At 35.1% G+C, this 19121-nt stretch overlaps 1 long non-coding RNA gene and 1 other non-coding gene across 3 annotated transcripts; one reads left to right on the top strand and one right to left on the bottom strand.

Moving 5' to 3' along the window:
• Positions 1 to 717: 717 nt before the first annotated feature.
• On the bottom strand, positions 718 to 4353 carry LOC114302870 (uncharacterized). 2 transcript variants are annotated; one of them, XR_014338972.1, is made up of 4 exons: positions 3884 to 4353; positions 2057 to 2249; positions 1890 to 1936; positions 718 to 1346 (listed from the first exon to the last, which is right to left on the bottom strand). It is a non-coding gene; the product is annotated as an uncharacterized LOC114302870 (long non-coding RNA). The 2 variants fall into 2 exon arrangements; XR_014338973.1 differs by lacking the exon at positions 1890 to 1936.
• An 8067-nt stretch (positions 4354 to 12420) lies between these two features.
• LOC114272440 (U5 spliceosomal RNA) lies at positions 12421 to 12538 on the top strand. Its single transcript, XR_003632727.2, has one exon. It is a non-coding gene; the product is annotated as a U5 spliceosomal RNA (small nuclear RNA).
• Positions 12539 to 19121: the final 6583 nt, after the last annotated feature.

Here is a 19121-nt window from a genome sequence, read left to right as displayed (position 1 = left end):
TGATGTATGTTTTTTAATTACACCTTGTTTTATTAAAGTGTGGTCATTAGGCGTGTGATTAAAAATGGTCATTTTTAATCATACTGTTTAAGTGTCATTAAAAAATGCTTTCATCACATCTTTTAAGTGTGATTAATAATATTTAGATCACACCTTTTAAGTGTGGTTAAAAATATTTAGATCACACCTTTTAAGTGTGATTAAAAATATTTAGATCACACCTTTTAAGTGTGATTAAAAACTTTAGTTCACACCTTTTAAGTGTGATTAAAAACTTTAGATCACACCTTTTAAGTGTGATTAAAAACATTTAGATCACACCTTTTAAGTGATTAAAAATATTTTGATCACACCTTTTAAGTGTGATTAAAAACTTTAGATCACACCTTTTAAGTGTGATTAAAAACATTTAGATCACACCTTTTAAGTGATTAAAAATATTTTGATCACACCTTTTAAGTGTGATCTTTGGAAGTGTGATTAAAAAGGATCATTTTTAATCACACTTTTTAAGTGTGATTAATAACATTTAGATCACATCTTTTAAGTGTGATTAATAACATTTACATCACATCTTTTAAGTATGATTAATAACTAATAAAATCTATGATAAAAAAAAGGTGCTACATATTTGAAAAATAATCAATATTATTTTTGTATGCACATTTGAATAATGTAATACACACTATATACTATATTTTGAATCATAACCACATATTGAATAAAATAACGTCATATATTTCATAAATGGAAATTAAATATTCAAAACTATATACAAAGGAATTAAATAAAAAAAATTATCTGTGCTTACATATATTAAAAAATGAAAAAACTTAAAAAACTAAGTTCTTTAATTCTTGGACCATATTTTGCATCTCTCCAAAAAATTTCTGACCTGAAAAATGAAAACACAAATTAATTCAGAAACCGCTGATGCATATGAATAAACTAAAAAGTTAATTTAGCAAACCAAAATAAGAACATTAATCATTTCTGCTTGATCTTAATCATTTTGGAAGTAACTTCCCTGTTAACAATTAGATGCCATAAGAGCTCAGTGTCAATGACATTGTAATTAGGAGGTCAAAAATGAGCACAGTATTTAAAAATGATAAATCTCAATACAGCTTGTGTACGATCTTTTTGTGAATGTATATTATTATTACTGTTGAATCATAATTCTAGGTACCCATAAATAAATAAATAAAAACTCAAGAATTTACTCCATTTTTTTTTTTTTGGTTGGGGGGTGCAATTACTATCACCAGCAGCAGCAGGTTTTGGCCAAAACCCAGTGTTTGAGCAACCATTTGAGGAATGCGTGACTTTGGAGCAGCACTGCCATTCTGCATACAAGGGAAAATTTGGATGGCTTGATGATCAATATGAATAATGAAAACAGGTTAAAAAAAAATATAAAAATAAAAATCCAAAATTGCATGATGCAACTTGTAGTCATAAAAACAACGAGAATTAAAGTATATATATCAGCTTGGTAAATAATGCATTAACTGGTACTTGCAGTGGCTACAAATAACTTAGTTTTGTATTGTTCATACAATAACTTAGTACATTTATCACTGAGAATTTAAAAAAAACAAACAAACAATTCAACTACTTACACTTCCCACATAACACAAATAAACTAAAAATAAATCAAAACTCACAAACAAAGCCAAAATATCCCCAACATTTATCACTTCGATAAATTTCTTGATATCACTACTAGTACCAAATGATCATTCCACTAACACAAATCACATCAAAAAAGTCTTCAAAATTTCTCATTATCAAAATGATTGACAAATACCTATCTACTACCATTTCACATGGTATTATATGATCTACTTAAACAATTGTTTTACTCCTGATGCAAATATATCAATTACCTAAGGTTTTACCATTGCATTTGAAGTTGCACTTGTTCTTCTTTAACCTGACATACATGCATACCAACAACAACAAAAAAAAAAGGAAGAAAAAAAGAAAAAGAAAAATCGTATAAGCATTGCCTAGAAAAAAAACAATGATAAAAAAGTAGGGCTGTTCATCTAACTTGGAGACCCGGCAAACCGTCCAATCCGAACCCACCCGACGAGCTACGGACAGTTTTGCATGTGCTGTGGTTCGGTTGTGGGTGTAAATCTATTGTTTTAACAAGTTCACGGTCGGTCATGGGTAGGAAGCTTGAACCAAAAACCATTTTAAAATACCTTCAACTTCTCAGACTTGGAAACCCAAAAGACAGCCTGGGAAACCCAACCCTCCTTCTCTCTCTCTCTCTCAACGTAGCAGAGTTCTCAAACTCAACCAACCCCTATATTGCAACATCAAAGATGGTGAAAGTAGCTCTCCCTACAAGCTCACCTCCTCTGAGCTCGCAACGACGATGCGTGTGACGGTAGCATACTCATAGTTGCGGCGATGGACTTGCAATGGCGATGGTGGCAGTGAGTTCCTTTATTCACTCTACTAACTCTCCACGCTTTCAGATCTCTCTCTACAGGTCTGGATGTGACTTTCTTAGATCTGATTATTGATAGCTGAATCTTGTATTCTTTCTATGAAACCGGCAAAGCCGACTGACAAAACCAAACGAAAGTGCGATCGAGTTCGAGGAAAACGGCGGTCAACAGAGGTTGATATTAGTGCCAAACCGAAGGGGTCGGTTCGAGTGCTGGTTAAGACTGCAAACCTGAGCCAACTGACCTGTGAACACGCTAATAAAAGGAAAGGAAGAAAAGAAACCATCCAGCCCTAAGTTGCAAGTGCAGTTACATAACACAAATATGCTGATGTGACCTGGCTCTCATGAGACTTTCTTCAGTAGTGGCCAATAATGGCATGATGAGATAGAGTGCACATCAGATCTTCCAAGCCATTTAGAAGAGAAGAAGAGATATTAACGAAGAGAGAAGAGAAGAGGGACAATTTATCAAATAAATAAATAAATAAAGAGAAGAGAAGAGAAGAGGGACAGTGAGAAGATACAAATAAGAGATGAGGGAGGAAGAGAAGATAAAAATATGAGAAGAAAGAGAGTAAAGAGATTTAATTTAACATAAAAGAAAAAAAGCCAAGAAGCAGAGAGAAGAAGAGCACATCTCTTCCAAATATTTCAATTTTAATTCCTTTTCAAAGGCATCATCTCATTTTCTCGTAAGAGGCCCTAATAATACGTAGTTACCATATGAAACTACCCCAGCCCATATAGTAAAAACTTCAGCCCAAGAGTTTATCCCTAAAATTCTATATATAAAAAAAAATTAAAATAGAAAACAGCAATACATACAACTAAAGCAATCACAAGTCCTAACAGAATTCTAATGATTGAAGTACATCAATTGACAATCATCTTCTCAGTTCTCATAGTCTTAGACCAACTTGGGTGCATTATGTCAGTAAAATCATATTATTACAAATACACAGTGATTATAATAATCATTATTGTTGATTTTAAGTCTTATGCTTTACTAATTTCTAAACAAAGGAAAAAGCTACCAAAGAGGATTGTCCTTGTTACTCCCATATTTAATGATATGTTGAGCACATTGAGACACAAATGAGCTTATCATGAACTAATTGTGCAGCCTGATTCTCTTGAAAACTGAACAATAATTATATTACTTCTTCCTTCTGTAAACAAAGTAGAGGCACATTGAAAGGAGTTACAATTTTTTAAAATCACTTTGAAATTGGAAGGACCAATGAAAACATTTCAATTCACATCATATTTCAATGAACTAAAGAAACTGATCATCAAAACAGGTATAGACTACAAAGATAAGACAAACAGTAAAGGTCATAAACCAAACCAAATATGCCATAAATAAGATATCAGGTTAATCCTTTGTGTGCACCAGAGACACATAAGAAAACATACCACTGCAGAAGGATTATCCAAACTAACATGAAGTGCAAGGAAGTATGTCTCTTCACCAGATTCTAGCACTTCATTGGAAACCTAAATGGATAAATATATGTCAACAAGGACTTCAACCAAACAAAAATATTTTTAAAATGCAACTAACGGATGAGACATCTAAACCGATTGCATAACCTAAATAACATCAAGGGACAACTTCATAAATATATAACTGCAAGGAATCCATAAGAAACACAGAAACTGAATTACCATTGTGCAAATACCAGACAGACTATGGATAATTTTTTTTGATTTTATTCTGGGCAATATGATCCATTAAACTAATCAATTTTCAGCTCACACCTCAAATTATCCATGCTGCTGGCTATATTGATGTTGCAAATTACCAAATTACACCATTTTTAAATTACAGCAGTAATATTGTTAAAGGAAAAAAATAAGAACAGAGAGGTTATTGATGATCTAAGAAAAACTAGTATCATATAGAATGCAGAAAAACCAGTATAATTATCCATGCTGCTGGCTATATTGATGTTACAAATTACCACATTACACCATTTTTTAATACAACAGTAATATTATGAAAGGAAAAAATAAGAACAAAGAGGTTATTGCTGATCTAAGAAAAACCAGTACAATAATGCATGAATCTTAGCTTTCTAGCCTTCCGCCCTCCGGAACAGAACGGAAGTTCCACATCCCAACTCAATCCTCATAATTGGTCAGTCCCAACTCCAACAGTGCAGGAGACTGGGAATGCGTTTGGTACTTGAACCATATTTCCATATTTATCGACAAAACAACATCCCACCGACCTCAACTACAAAGTAGACAATGATGTGCAGTTTTGCTGGGCTAATATAAATCACCTGTGAGGGCCGGTAGAGGATCTGTTCTTTGAACCTTGGGCTAATATATAGCTTTGCCCTTGATACTACACTAATTCAAGGCGGTGTGGCGTGCCCGTGAGGGCAGTGGTGGCTCTGCATTCTAAACCTGGGCTAATATAGCCATGTACTTTGTTACTAAGTTCATTCATGGGGTGCTTAATCCTGAGAGAGTTGAGAAATTTTTCTAGATGAGGAGAGCATTTGAACCTGGTCTATATATATCCCATGAGGGGACATTGGTGACTACTTTGAAGCCCGACCAGAGCTTCTAGGCACATTGACACCCAGATTTTGGCATTACCATGCTACTTTGGCCACAACCTGCTGGCATCGACAACCTGTGGGCAAGTCCAGTCCAGTCCTAGGCGCATCTCGGGCCAATGGCATCGTCACACCTTTGGCCGATGAAGGGAGGACACTAGCTTCTCTGAAGCAGCCCAAAGTCACATTTCTTATAAGATCATTAGCATTTTGACACCATTGAACAGTGTGGATAGGCCCGAACAGAGCTTCTGGGCACATCAAGACCAAGCTTTTGGCATTACCATGCCGCTTTGGCCATGACCTAATGGCAATTATCGAGAGGGGAGGGATGTGTTCGGCAAGGCAATTCCATTAGCCACAACCCGTGGGCAGGCCAAATACACCACTGGCCCAAGGTTCAAAGAATAAAATCACCACAGGCCCTCATAGGCAAAGCTATATTAACCCAGCAGAACTGCACATCATTGTCCACTTTGGGTCCAAACCCTTGGAGATTTGTCATTTGGTGCATCCAAACACACCAAAACAGATGACATTTGATAACTGACTATAAGTTGGGACTGTTCAAATTCCAGTAAGTTACGTTACGTTACTATCATAGCAAGTCCCCCCCAAGTTTTCAATTACAAATCAAACATAGAACTAGAAATGGATCAAAATCTGACAAACACAAGAGCAAACTCATAGTGAATTGCAAAATTAGGTTACCTTGGCGATACGTTTGTTGCTCCGGTACCTCATCATATGATGCCAACCCGCCATTAACGCGATCCCAAAGATCGTCCCCATAAAAATCCCAGAAATCAAGCCCATTTTCACTCGATTCCAAACCAGTTTTCCTGAGAGAAAAAAAAATCAAAAATCAAAAAATCAAAATGACAACCAAATCCAAAATTACACATCAAACAAATCACCGAACAGACAAAAACTCTTACATTGATTTTAAAGAACTCGAAAAGCAGATCGATGACAAGGAAAACAAGAGTGATATTGAGTTTTCTATATCTAAAAGTATCGGTCGAGCCCTAGTGTTCTTGGCATTTCCTCCAAGATTGAAAAAGAAGAAGAGACAAATTGTTCATGGCCTTGTATGCCCAATAAGGTACCCTTCACATGAACAAACCAGCAGTTTCAGTAAATTGTACAAATTTATCCCATAATTCTAATGCATTACAATTTCAATAAAGCTTGTTTTGTTGTGCAAACCAGCTTACTCGCAATATTTGTATCAGCATCCATAACCTCAAGGATGTAATAGCCTCTGCTTCGATCTTGCATCTATAACCCCTTTGGTAACCATCCTCCAGGACCAAGCTCAGTAATCTCCTCGCCTATCCTCCACTCCGACGATCCAACTACCCCTTCCCAGCCCCGCTATCGCAGAACCATGAGAGAGAGAGAGAGAGAGAGAGGGGGGGGGAGAGGGGAATCCGAACATACCTAGATCAAAGCAAAGAGAAGAGAATAAGAAAACCCTTCCCTTTCGAATCGTTGATCGCTGCCGGCGCCGAACCAGTCTTGCTGCCGAAGAGATAGCACCGTTCTAGGTCGAAGTCTTACCGCTGCCCAATTCGTCTCCCTTTCTAAGAGAGTTTACCTATAACCAACTGTTATATAACCTCTAATTTGTGTTTTCACTATCAACCTTGGTGGGAAAAATAATCTTTTTAACTTCAAATTTAAACTTTTTTTAATACTTAAAATGTCAACACCAACGTTGTCAATCCCGTACTAGATAAGGAACAAGTTTGTCATTGGTACGGTATGTACTTGTTTTTGAACTCTCTTTGGTATTGGGCAATATTTTTAATAAATATACAATATTTGTAGTGATATATTTGAAACGGTAATGCAATCAGAAAACGAAAAAATTAACAATGACGCAATCAAAAAATACAATATGTGCACATAATGTGAACAAGTTTCCATAAATAACCATTTCTCCTGTAGTAAGTGGAATAGTCGACCTCAGAATAGTTCATCAGAGAATACTTTCGGGTGAAACTCCCTCTTGTGCTTCATAGAATTTCATTCAGGTGACAGCATCCAAAACTCACCTCTACACAAAATGACAATACACTTGTCCTTTTAAAAAGCTATATCTGCGTTGCTTGTGAGCTCCTTATCCCATATTGACAGATATCTATTCTAATAAATAGCAAATTGAAAATAATTTTGATGAAAAAAGGGCAAAGCTAGTGTTCAATTTCCTCTCATCATATAAGTAACCCAACAAAACCACAAGGCATTTGAATTTTCTAATATAATACATATGTCAGCAACATCAAAGAAAACGCAGCCACTTTGTGGCATTTGATCGAGTACCTAGCAGACACAAAGAACATAAAGAAACAAAAACTACATTCTAAAATTTTACCGACAACTCATAATGAACTGATCCAAAAGCAAGCTTACCACATCAAAAAGTGCAGCTAACACCTTTTTTTCTTTGTTCTTTTGTATCAACAACATGTTAGTATTTAATATTGATGGGTTTCAAGATTCATCATTAATCAAAGCTTTTTGAACTTAGAAACCCAACCCAATTAAAGATAATGCTCCAATGAAAACCAAAAACTTAACCAAGAAATTCAAACACCTAAATTCAAATAGGGAAATAGAAAAAAAAAAAATTTTAAATGTTTAATGACCTCTAATGTCCCTATTGTGCACACGCCTTGCCAAAGTCTGTGATTGAGAAGAAACCGTAGAACAGTCCCAACTCAAAACACACGATACTATAGTCTATACATACATCAGAGAATCAAAAGCTGGGTTCGATTTGTATATATGTAAAAGAGTAATGGAGTTGATTCTGTACCTATTTTTCTTCAGCGAATGGAAACCCCGAGAAATTCTAGAGAGAGAGAGAGAATCTGAGACAGTTACTCCTTATAGAGTTGTGTTTACTGGTATAGTAGAGTGGCGGCTCTGGTTTGCTTGGTTGGTTCAATAGTCTGACCGGACATCAATAGTCACTAACCCTTTATCTTCTCCCTCTCTTATTTGCTAAATAGCAGCAGAATTTTTTTTTCTTTTTAATATTTTTGATGATTGGCGCTACGATAATTTATTTTGACGCCTATTTTTTTTTTTGATTATATATATACGTATGACTGTTTTAATTAAATTTATAAAAAAATTATTTTTAACCATTCAAAAGATAAAAATTATATAAAAGTGATAATTGTTTTTTATTTTTTAATCAAATTAATTTTTAATTTTTTTTAAAAAAAATCAAACCATATATAGCCTAAGAATCTTTTGATAAGTCATTTTTTATATTGGTAACTTATTTAATTATTTGTTAATTTTACGATATTTTTACCATCGTTTTTAGTTTTAAATTTATATTTACAAAAATTTTAAAAACTATTATAAAAACTTGTTCGATACTTTTTTTGTTTAATAAATGGTTGTCTCAGTTTGTAAATTTAAAGAAAAAGAGTAAATTCAAAAAATGAGTTTATGTTGGTTTTTAAACAGAAATTTAAAAAATTTACTAACAATTTTTTTTTTCAATTAATTTTTTTAATTAATTTTTTGTCAATAAATTTTTTTTCCAACTGATACTAACCAAGGAGGCAATTGGTAATGCTACTTTAAACCTTAGAGAGGGGATTATAATTTCTAAAATGTGAGGGGTGTCAATGTAATTTACCCAGTGAAGGCAAAATTAGTACTTAAAAAAATTAAATTGCTAAAGGGAAAAATCTGTAATGAAATTTTAAACCTTAAGGGGGAAATATAATTTCCAAAAGGTGAGGGGGAACTGTAATAAACATAAACCTCAGGGGGTGTTAGTGTAATTTACCCAAAAAAATTAATTGGGAAAAAAAATTATTTGAAAAAAAATTAATTTCAAAAAAATTTTGCTAGTAAAATTTTTAAATTTCTATTTAAAAACCAACATAAACTTATTTTTTTAATTTATATTTTTTCCTCAAATTTACAAACTGAGACAACCATTTATAAATCAAAAAAATTATCAAATAATTTTTTATGACAGTTTTTAAAATTTTTATAAATATAAATTGAAAACTGAAAATGAAATGATTAGGGTCTGTTTGGTAACGTTTACGGTTTTAGTTTATATTTACAAAAAATTTATAAACTGATTTTTGTTATTTTTTGTTTATTTTTAGAAAAACAAAAACTACAAACGCGTTTGGTAATTGACAAAATGTTTAAAAAAATTAAAAAATATAAAAAATAGTGAGAAATGACAAGTGACGGCGGAAGACGGTGGTGGAAAGTGGTGACGGTGGGTAGCGGGTGGTGGTGGTGGGTGGGTGGGTGGGTGATGGTGACGAGTGGTTGGTGGTAGCGAGTGGGTGGTGGTGCTGGTGGGTGGTGGGCAATGGTGGCAGGTGGGTGGCGAATGGCGGGTGGTGGTGGGTGGTGGCGGCGGGTGGTGGTGGTGGATGGGTGGGTGACGGTGGTGGGTGGTGGTGACAGGTGTGTGGTGGGTGGTGGTGACAGGTAGGTTGCGGGTGGTGATGGTGGGTAGGTGGGTGACAGTGGCGGTTGGCGAGTGGTAGCGAGTGAGTAGTGGTGGTGTTGGTAACGGGTGGTGAATGGTGGTGACGGGCGGTGGGTGGTTGTGGCAGATGTGTGGCGAATGGCGGGTGGTGGCGGGTGATGGTGGTTGTGGGTGGGTGAAGGTGGTAGCGAGTGGGTGGTGGGTGGTGGCGGCGGGTGGGTGGCTGGTGGTGACGGGCGGTGGTAGATGGGTGCTGAGTAGTGGTAGCGGGTAGGTGGCGGGCGGTGGATGGTAGTGGCGGGTAGCAGGTAGATGGCAGGTGGGTGGTGGTGGCGAGTGGGTGGCAGGTGGGTGGTGGTGGCACGTGGGTGGTGAGTGGTGGTGGCAGGGGATGGGTGGTGGGTGGTGGTAGCGGAGGACGGTGGTGAAAAATGGTGGTGGATGGTGGCTAGTGTTGGGTGGTAAAAAAAAAAAAAACTAAAAACTCAAAATGGAAACACATTTTTCGAGTTTACATTTTTTGGCCAAATTTATAAACTGGGACCACTGATTTATAAATCAATAATTTACCAAACAAGTTTTTATTTGAGTTTTTTAAATTTTTGTAAATATAAACAGAAAACTGAAAACGTAAGTGTTACCAAATGGCACCTTAGCAAACAGGCTTTAAATGGTAAAAATGTTGTAAAATTAACAAATAATTAAATAAGTTACCAATGTAAGAAATGACTTGTCAAAATATTTCATAAGCCATATATGGTTTGATTTTTAGAAAAAAAATTTAAAAATTAAAAATTAATTTGGGTAAAAACTAAAAACTAAAAAATAATTATCATTTAAGGGTAAAAAATAATTACCATTTTAACTTTTGGGCAGGTTATATACATACGTATAGCTGTTTCAATTTATTTTATAAAAAATTATTTCTAACCACTCGAAAGATAAAAATTATATAAAAATAATAATTATTTTTTATTTTTTATTTCTTAACCAAATTAATTTTTAATTTTTTTTTCTAAAAATCAAGCCATACGTAGCCTAAGAATCTTTTGATAAGTCTTTTCTTATATTAGTAACTTATTTAATTATTTGTTAATTTTACGACATTTTTACCATTTGAAGTCTGTTTGGTAACCATTTTGTTTTCAGTTTTCAATTTATATTTACAAAAATTTAAAAATTTGTCATAAAAGCTTTTTTGATAATTTTTTTGATTTATAAATGGTTGTCTCAGCTTGTAAATTTGAAGAAAAAATATAAATTCAAAAAATAAGTTTATGTTGGTTTTTAAACAGAAATTTAAAAATTTTACTAACAATTTTTTTTTTCAAATAATTTTTTTTCCGATTAATTTTTTTTCAATGAATTTTTTTTCCAACTAATACTAACCGAGAAGCAATTGGTAATGCTACTTTAAACCTTAGGGAGGAGATTATAATTTCTAAAATGTAAGGGGTGTCAATGTAATTTACCCAGTAAGGGCAAAATTAGTATTTAAAAAAATTAAATTGCTAAGGGGGGAATCTGTAATGAAACTTTAAACCTCAGGGAGGGAGATGTAATTTCCAAAACGTGAAGGGAGAACTGTAATAAGCATAAACCATAGGGGGTGTCAGTGTAATTTACCCTATATATATATATATATATAATCACACTTAATTAAAAGTGACATAAAAAATAAATATTATCACACTCAATCAGATTAAGTGTGATTAAAAATTTGGGAATTTTATATTTTATATAAAAATCAATTTGAAATATTTTATACAATCACACTTATTTAAAAAGTATGATTAAAAAGTAGTAATGTATATATAATCACATTTTAATTACATTGTGTGATTAAAAAATATATAAATAACCACACTTTAATTAGAATGTGTGATTAAAAAATATGTAAATAATCACACTTTAATTAAAATGTGTGATTAAAAAAAAAATATATATATATATATATATAATCACACTTGTTTAAAAAGTGTGATTAAAAAGTAATAGTGTATATATAATCACACTTTAATTAGAAGGTGTGATTAAAAAATATATAAATAATCACACTTTAATTAGAATGTGTGATTAAAATATATATAATCACACTTGTTTAAAAATTATGATTAAAAAGTAGTAGTGTATATATAATCACACTTTAATTAGAAGGTGTGATTAAAAAATATATAAATAATCACACTTTAATTAGAATGTGTGATTAAAAAAATATATATATAATCACACTTGTTTAAAAAGTGTGATTAAAAAAATATATAAATAATCACACTTTAATTAGAATGTGTGATTAAAAAAATATATATATAATCACACTTGTTTAAAAAGTGTGATTAAAAAGTAGTAGTGTATGTATAATCACACTTTAATTAGAAGGTGTGATTAAAAAATATATAAATAATCACACTTTAATTAGAATGTGTGATTAAAAAATATATATATAATCACACTTGTTTAAAAAGTGTGATTAAAAAGTAGTAGTGTATATATAATCACACTTTAATTAGAAGGTGTGATTAAAAAAATATATATATAATCACACTTAATTGAAAAGTGACATAAGAAATAAATATTATCACAATCAATCAAATTAAGTGTGATTAAAATATCAATCTAATTTTTTTTATCACACTTCCAATAAAAGTGAGATCTTTTTTTTTTGTCAAAGTGTGATATTTAACTATTTTTGTAGTAGTGTCAGAGCCCTTGCTGCCGCTGGAGTTACATGTGCCTTGCCAATTCCCTATGAGCAAGTGGACCTTGAGCCACTCGAATCTGAGCCCGAGGATTGATCTAGAAGACTTTTCAATTTTATTAAGTATTTTTAATTCCAATGTAAGTTTTTGTTCGGTAGACTTAGACTTTTGTTGGTTCAGGGTAGTTTTTATGTATAAATTGGTTACTATTTAGCACAAAGCGAACTATTCTTTCGCCTTTTACTAAAGAATACCGTGTGCGCATCACTTTATAGCAGCACACGCCTATTTTTGGAGGGGACTTTCTCCAGGATCTGAAGAGTATTTCCAAACCACTTCCCACAGATGGCGCCAATTATGGGGAAGTAGTTTGGAAATACTCTTCCGATCCTGGAAGACGCTAGTGATCCTCAGCTAGTCACCTGAAAAGATACAAACACTCCGGTCGGGAGTGCTGGAATTAGCACTCCGACGGACAAGTCAGTTCAGACACTCAGGATAGCTTCTTTACTAAGTTAAGTGAAGTGATTCTTACATACCTTTCTCAATCCATTGTTCCTGTATTTATACATGTTCCTTTTGATCCTCGGGGCAAGGGCCTACTTTTTAATCATTGTCTTTTCTCTTATTCGGCTCTAAGGATCTACACTTATTCGGCACATGTATTGTATTCGGCTTCTCATTCTCGTAGGATACAGCCGATTAATATCAGTCTTCTAAGGTACACACCTTCTGATTTTGCCGTTATTCGGCTCCTACATACATGAAATTAAAAGATATGACAGATCATGTGATTTTCCAAAGAAAGTATTCCATGTAAATCCATTTATTATTATTTGGCATATAAATGTTAATAATATTGCTCTACATTTTTACATTAACGACATCTCTCATCTAATAATAAATGGATTTAATGTCACATGATCAAAATGGATTTAATGTCATATAATAATAAATGGATTTTTACATTAATGCCGAATAATAATAAATGGATTTACATGGAATACTTTCTTTGGAAAATCACATGATGTGTCATATCTTTTAATTTAATGTCTATTTCTATGGTTCTCCTTTCCACATTCGGAGTTCTTTTTTTTTTAAAAAAAAAAAATCACAATTTTTTGGCATCTAATTGTTAATAGAAAGGCAACAAACATCCACAGTTTACTTAAAATTGTAAAAAAAATATCACTTAATAGAAAGTTCTCGTAAACTGTGGATGCTTGTTGCCTTTCTATTAATAGTTAGAAGCCAAAAAATGGTGATTTTTTTTTTATATTTTTTTTATAAAAAAAATGAACTCCTAATGTGGAAAGGAGAAACATAGAAATAGACATTAAATTAAAAGATATGACAGATCATGTGATTTTCCAAAGAAAGTATTCCTTGTAAATCCATTTATTATTATTTGGCATATAAATGTTAATAATACTCCTCTAGATTTTTACACTACACAACATGTGAAAGACAGTAGATACGCGTTCTCCCCTTAAATTTTGATGTCATTAATATATAAATCTCGAGCAATATTATTAACATTTATATGCCAAATAATAATAAATGAATTTACATGGAATACTTTCTTTGGAAAATCACATGATCTGTCATATCTTTTAATTTAATCTTTTAATTTAATGTCTATTTCTATGTTTCTCCTTTCCACATTAGGAGTTCTTTTCTTTTTTCTTTTTAAAAAAAAATCACAATTTTTTAGCTTCTAATTGTTAATAGAAAGGCAACAAGCATCCACAGTTCACTTAAAATTGTAAAAAAATATCACTTAATATAAAGTTCTCGTAAACTGCGAATGCTTGTTGCCTTTCTTTTAACAATTAGAAGCCAAAAAATTGTGATTTTTTTTTAAAAAAAAAAATAAAAAGAAAAAGAAAAAAGAACTCGTAATGTGAAAAGGAGAAATATAGAAATAGACATTTAATTAAAAGATATGACAGATCATGTGATTTTTCAAAGAAAGTCTTCCATGTAAATCCATTTAGTATTATTTGGCATATAAATTTTTGTAATTGTTAAGTTTTTATTGTTGGCAATCCCGGTTGACAAAACTCCTTTCAGTTGTATTTGTTTTCGCATTTTTTATTTCAGTGAGGCTATGAGTTGTTAGATGCGAATCCAACCCGAATTGTGCCTTGCAGAGAAGTTTGTGATGTTTATACTTTTAAGATTGCCACTTCGCTGATTATGACGGGGATCGAGCTACCCGGTCAGCTCGCAGGGTCGAGGGGCAGCACCCCCGAAGCAAAATGCAAAAATGCATTCAAAGTTGCCTCCCCGCTCGAGCGGAGATTGCTGAGTTCTAGAAGTATGCGTGTCTGCAAAAATACTGTGATCCGTGTTTTCACGCTCGAGCGTCCATTTCCCCGCTCGAGCGTACACCCTAGTGCGGAACACGTCATATAGAGTCCCCACTCGAGCATCCATTCCCACGCTCGAGCGGACCTCATGATTTTCAGATTCTATAAATTCGCAAGTTGCACTAAATCTAGGATTACTTCTCCAGATCTTCTTCTTGGGTTCTATGGTTTATATCTAGGGATATTTTGCTAGTTTTCTTTGATGTTTTGATTGAGTATTCAACTTATGGTTTAAAGAGTATACATCAAAGGATTATTTGTTTGTTCTATACAAAAGAGAGAGTTGTTCTTTAGTGGATTCTGAAGAATTCGAGCCTGAAGCTTCGGTGGATTCTGGAGTGGCTCATCATCAAGACAATTTCGAGGTGAAGACGGGGTTGGAAGAGGCACATAGGGGTTGGTTCAATTCGGGCGTGGATTCGCTAGGTAATTGAGAGTATACCTGTGTAAGTCCTTTATATCTTCTTAGTGGATTGTTTTGTGGCTGTTGCCCGTGATTTTTTTTATCACAATTGGAGATGCTCCAATTGTGCTTTTTTCACGTTAAAATCGTTGTGTCAATTTGTCTTGATTGTTTGATTGGGATTGTTTTATTGCTTAAAATTGATACATAATCACAAATCAACATCTAGGGGATTTCTAGATTTTTCAATTGGTATCAGAGCAGGTTGTTGTAGACACCCCATTTTTGACCGTCCTCAAGACTTGGGCGTCATCGTTTGAACACTCGGTGATCATCCATGTTCGTGTTTGTCTTGAGTTCTCGGAGGTCTCGGCCACGCGCCTTGTATCAAGACCTCTTGACTTGCCTGTTTTGTGTTTGGTTTTGCACCAAACACTTGTGTTTTGCTTTTGAAGAGCAGGGAATGGCTTGTTGGCCATCCCCACATCTCACCGGCCATGGCTTGAGGCCACCGGCCATTGTTTTGTTGCCATCGGCCAAATGTTTGGTCGGTCGGTACTCTGTTTGGTCGGTTGACCATTTATTTGGTCAAATTGGCATTTTTTGCTGGCCGACGACTGTTCATCTGCTTTTGGCAGATATTTTGTGCTAGCTGTGCTAGCTGGCACCCACTTTGCACCCCCTCCATACATTTCACTCTTGCTTAGCTTGTTTTGTAAGCTTTGCAAGAGTGATCCTCTATAAAGGGAGGCTTTCTCCTCCCTCCTCTAGGGTTAGAAGGTTGAGTTCCAGAGCTCTGGATTAGGGTTAGCATAATTGTATCTATTCTATCTCTATATCTCTCTCTCTTCCATATTGTGTGTGTATGAAGGTGTTTTGTTCATAGTTTTGCACACAAACACCTAGAGTTACACTTTCCTTTGGCTACTGAGGTACTAAGGAGTGATTTTCAGAGTTCTTGAGTTGATCCAAGCTTGGAGAAGGGGCTGGAGTGGTCCTTGTGAAGAAGGTCGTCAAGGGTAAGAACTTTACCTCTTTATTCCCCATTTTTGCATAGGCTTTTAGCCATCCTTGCATCTGTTTTTAAGCTTAACTTATAACATATAAAAGTTCTTATTTTAAGTGCTTAAAATAGTTGTTTAAGGTTGTTTTGGTGTTTGGGGTTGTTTGACCCCTCTTAGGCCTTGTTTAAGGCCTTGGCCCCCATTTTGTGCTATTTTGGTGATCCAGGACCACCTTGTTTGGGCCTCGTCACCACTGAAATCCAGAGGGATTTCAGTGGTGGGGATGGTGCTTTGAGTTCCTAAGAAGGAGAGGGCCATCCCCTCTCCTTGTTGTCTTCAAAAGTTGTCATTTTAGCCTCATGTGTGAGCACCATTGTTGAGTTCATGTTGGCCATGTCTTAGCTAGTATTTGGGCTTATTTTTCCATGATATAGCACTGTTTTAAGTTGGTTTAGACACACCATGCTTGCTTTGCATACTTGTCTTGTAATGCCATGAATTGCCTTAACATGCTTTGTGCTTTGAGCCTTTGTTTCTAGCATGTTTTTGGCCTAACTTTGTGAAGCTTTTATGCATGTCTTAGTATGCTTAAGGTCTGTTTGGAGTTGTTTTGGCCATCCATGACATGCTTTGCATAGCCACCTTGCATTTTGGCTTGTTAGCCTTGGGTGTGTGAGTGTTGAGCATGCATTACTTGGCTTGTTTCACTGGTTTGGCACCACTTATAACATCATTTCAGTCCTTGTGGTATGCTTGTATGCTTGCATTTGATGCTCCTTTAATGCTTTAAGAGGTTGGTGTCTTATGCTCCATGTTTGGACCCTTTTGCATGCCTTTAGACTTGGCCATTTAGATGCCATCTAGGTGTGCCTTTGACCTTGTTTTGATCTGCCTTGGGGTGGTTTTGAGTCCCCATGGCCCTTTGGGACTTGCTTCATATAGCTATGGTTTAAGCCCTTTGACTTACCTTGAGTTTTGGACATAGTTGCATGCCTTGCTTGCATTGATAGGTTGATTTGGCATCATTCCTCATGCATTTTCAGAGCTTTCTATGCTTGCCATTAGTCCATGTTTGTCCCTTTTAAGTGTGCTTAAAAGTTGCTTCTTTATGCTTAAGTCTTGAACCATGTATCTATGCGTGCTTGTATGTACATTTGTCTTCATGTGCTTAGCATATTAGCCACTGTTTTGGGTTTAAAAGTTACTCCCTCATGCTGAAGTTTTGGACCATTGTGTGCATGAATGCTTGTGTGTACATTTGCCTTGCATATTGTCGCATACTTGGCCCATAGGCATGTTGTCACATACTTGGCCCATGGCATGTTGTTGCATGCTTAAAGTTGTGTTGCATTTGGCATGCATTCCCCTTGTAGTTACTTAACATGTTGTCACATGTTCGCTTGACATGTTGTCACATATCATTTGCATGCTTGTTAGCTTCCATACTTGTTACATGCTTGCACCTTCATATTACTTATCCTCATGCTCATATTGCATACTTAGCTCACATGCTTAGGTTGCATTTGACATGCATGCCTTGCCTCTTGAATCACCATGATTGAGGTTGGTTTCCTTACGTGTTTATGTGCATTACATTTGACATTAAAATGCATAACTTGGCCTCTTTGGCCATCACGCATTGAAATGTGTGATTGGTGGCCCGAGAGTCGAGGACCATCCTCCTTTGAGTCATGAACATGATAAGGAGGGTGTTGGTGCACACATTTTCTTGAAATGTATTGCCATGCCATGTTTGTCCTCTGCTGCTATCAAAATAGGATTCTGCAGGCATACATGGTCGACCGACCATCTATATTGCCGACCGACCAAACATTTGAGGCCGAGAGCCATATCAATGGTCGATGACCAATTCAGCCGGTGATGTTTCCCCTTGGTCGGTGATGCTCCACAGTGTTCAGAGACTGTTCTTTGGGACTTGTGTAATTTTCAGAAGAACAGAGCAGGGTAAACAGAGGCAGCTTGTGCATGATGACGAATTTCCAAGCAAACCCGAGCACGCATGCATTGGATCCTCTTCCCGAGGCTGTTTTATTGCTTTCTTAGCTTAGTTAATTTGCTTAACTAGTTAAGTGGTCTGTAATAATTAATTAGCTTGTAGGTTAATTAATTTGTATTATTCTTTTGGTCCCTTCGAGCGAGGGCGAATGTGTAATAAGTGTGGGTGTGTATGTGCATGTCTTCCAACCCCCATTTCTTTCTCCCTTTTACTTACCTGTTTTTGATGGTTAGTACTAGGACATATTTAATTAGCATACCTTATGCTATGCATGCGTGCATTCATTCATCAGTATTGCATGCACCGAGCTCGACGCATCATGCTAACTGCATAGTATTTCAAATCTAACTTGAATAGATGTTACTTGTTGCATTTCATATGCCATCCTAGGATTAGCCGAGCCTATTCTAGATTTCATTTTGCCTGTGATGCATTAGCCATTTAACATGGACTTGGATCATACGTTTGATTGCTAACATGTTCTTTGTTTTGGTTCGGAGTACGCTGTAAGTATTTATGCTTTAGCATCTCGCATGAGTGTGAATGTTAACATGGCAGTATGCTTACCATGTGGCTATGTACTTATGTGATATTTCTTCCTGAATGCTTGTGGGTGAAGGTTGGATTGCTTGAGTTGGAACAACTCGTTGAAATCCGTATTTTACCCTACTTGCGAGTAGCAAATTTCAAACCATTTTCCGAACATACGGATATGCAATGCTTTGTTCCAAATTAGGCGATCTAGTCTATACTTTTGTGTTGTGCGCATCACATAGTAAGATTAGCTAATTAATCAGAATAAGAACACATAGCGTTTTCAAAACTAGATATCATGGTTAGTAGAGGCCGATCTTTGGATCGGGCGAGCGGGGGTACTCATAGCTGACCTTCCCCAATCGTACCCAAGTTCCCGAGCCAAGGCAAATTTGGTGATGACAGACATGTGGCCTTAGGCAAAGGAGTCAGGATTTCCTAAATTCCCCCATAAAAAATATTTAGGTGGCGACTCTGTATCTGGCAAAGCAGTCCATGTTTGGCACTTCTTTCTAAAAATCTGTTTTCTCAAAACGATTTGCCGGATTTGGACTCTTTGGTGATTTATC

This window comes from Camellia sinensis, chromosome 8 (genome assembly GCF_055761805.1).
Source record: "Camellia sinensis isolate YWXY chromosome 8, ASM5576180v1, whole genome shotgun sequence".
NCBI classification, from domain to species: Eukaryota; Viridiplantae; Streptophyta; class Magnoliopsida; order Ericales; family Theaceae; genus Camellia; species Camellia sinensis.
The sequence above is the reverse complement of the archived record's forward strand: the minus strand, read 5'-3'. Positions and strand labels throughout refer to the sequence as shown.